Source organism: Mus caroli, unplaced genomic scaffold (genome assembly GCF_978045245.1).
Source record: "Mus caroli unplaced genomic scaffold, Mus_caroli_1 scaffold_19, whole genome shotgun sequence".
Lineage (NCBI taxonomy): Eukaryota > Metazoa > Chordata > Mammalia > Rodentia > Muridae > Mus > Mus caroli.
This window is the reverse complement of record NW_028227274.1, coordinates 39123527-39125798: the sequence shown is the minus strand read 5'-3', so window position 1 is coordinate 39125798 and position 2272 is coordinate 39123527. Positions and strand designations below refer to the sequence as shown.

Here is a 2272-nt window from a genome sequence, read left to right as displayed (position 1 = left end):
CTATATCCAATTACTTTGAGATGATCTCCTATCATATGATGCCTTTCACAACTCTTGAAGTACCATAGGCCAATTATAAGAATTTCTTTAAATTCATAAGTTTAACACTGGTATGAATTCTGACAGTTGAGATGTAGTTTTTTAGTATTGGTAGATTTCAAGCTTGTCATGTTGTCTTGTACGGTTTGGTTGCAACAGATTCAATTAGGGTCATTGATTGTAACTAGGTGATAGTCAGTTTTTGTTTCTTTTGGAAATTTAATTAAAATTTGATCCATAATAATTATACATACTTACAGTGTGCTGTGATTTTGATCCTAGTGTACATTATAGGATGATCAAATTAGGCTAATTAACATATCCATTACCTCAAATATTAGTAATTTCTTCATATTGAGAACAGTTAAATTCTTCTACTGTAGTTAGTTTAAAATACACAGTGAGATATTGCTAATTATAATTAAAGTTACTGTGCTGTAAAAATTGAGAACTTTTTTTTTGGGGGGTGCAGCGAACTTTATTGATGGTATTCAAGAGAGTAGTGAGGGCTCCCTAGGCCCCTCCTGTTATTATGGGGGTCTGGGATGGAAATTGTGAGGGAGATACTCAGTGTTGGGGGCCTCAGAGTTGGGATAGGGACTCCTCAGCAACCGAGGGCCTCTCTCTTGCTCTCAGTGTCCTTGCTGGGGTGGGTGGTCCAGGGTTTCTTACTCCTTGGAGGCCATGTAGGCCATGAGGTCCACCACCCTGTTGCTGTAGCCGTATTCATTGTCATACCAGGAAATGAGCTTGACAAAGTTGTCATTGAGAGCAATGCCAGCCCCAGCATCGAAGGTGGAAGAGTGGGAGTTGCTGTTGAAGTCTCAGGAGACAACCTGGTCCTCAGTGTAGCCCAAGATGCCCTTCAGTGGGCCCTCAGATGCCTGCTTCACCACCTTCTTGATGTCATCATACTTGGCAGGTTTCTCCAGGCGGCACGTCAGATCCACGACGGACACTTTGGGGGTAGGAACGCGGAAGGCCATGCCAGTGAGCTTCCCGTTCAGCTCTGGGATGACCTTGCCCACAGCCTTGGCAGCACCAGTGGATGCAGGGATGATGTTCTGGGCAGCCCCATGACCATCACGCCACAGCTTTCCAGAGGGGCCATCCACAGTCTTCTGGGTGGCAGTGATGGCATGGACCGTGGTCATGAGCCCTTCCACAATGCCAAAGTTGTCATGGATGACCTTGGCCAGGGGGGCTAAGCAGTTGGTGGTGCAGGATGCATTGCTGACAATCTTGAGTGAGTTGTCATATTTCTCATGGTTCACACCCATCACAAACATGGGGGCATCGGCAGAAGGGGCGGAGATGATGACCCTTTTGGCTCCACCCTTCAAGTGGGCCCCGGCCTTCTCCATGGTGGTGAAGACACCAGTAGACTCCACGACATACTCAGCATCGGCCTCACCCCATTTGATGTTAGCGGGGTCTCGCTCCTGGAAGATGGTGATGGGCTTCCCATTGATGACAAGCTTCCCATTCTCGGCCTTGACTGTGCCGTTGAATTTGCCGTGGGTGGAGTCATACTGGAACATGTAGACCATGTAGTTGAGGTCAATGAAGGGGTCGTTGATGGCAACAATCTCCACTTTGCCTTGTGGAGAGCAGATGGCAGCCCTGGTGACCAGGCGCCCAATACGGCCAAATCCGTTCACACCGACCTTCACCATTTTGTCTACGGGACGAGGCTGGCACTGCACAAGAAGATGCGGCTGTCTCTGAAAACAGGGAGGAGCAGAGAGCCAATTGAGAACTTTTTAATTGAGAGTTTCATAGAGTGTGTTTTAATCAAATACACCCTCATACCCATTCTTTTCATTCTTCTTCTACACAGTGTATATGGTATTAGCATGGCATTTCCCTCCTCCTTCCTTTCCTGTCTTCTTTCTCACTCTCTTTTTAAAAATTGGTTTCAGTTTAATGGATTTATTACTTAGCATTCAAGATGGTTTGTAAATTTAGATTTGAGGCTCCTAAAAGTATAGATGAAACTACTGGACATTTTAACTTTTTGCAGTCTCAATCACGTGGCCCTATATTTTTTGCTCACAGTTGTCTGTTTAGATCAGCTCCTGGGCCCTTTTGAAATGACTTTAGCAGACTCTCCTAGGTGTTGTGATCCAAGATATCATAGGTTCATTAGATGGATGCCCTATCACATATTTGCCCCTCCTAGTGGCTCTGATTCCTTTATGTTGGAAATGATATTTCAAAGTCACATTCTGGT

At 45.4% G+C, this 2272-nt stretch overlaps 1 pseudogene; it reads right to left on the bottom strand.

The window, feature by feature from the left end:
- Positions 1–557: 557 nt before the first annotated feature.
- Positions 558–1783, bottom strand: LOC147000259 (glyceraldehyde-3-phosphate dehydrogenase pseudogene; annotated as a pseudogene).
- Positions 1784–2272: the final 489 nt, after the last annotated feature.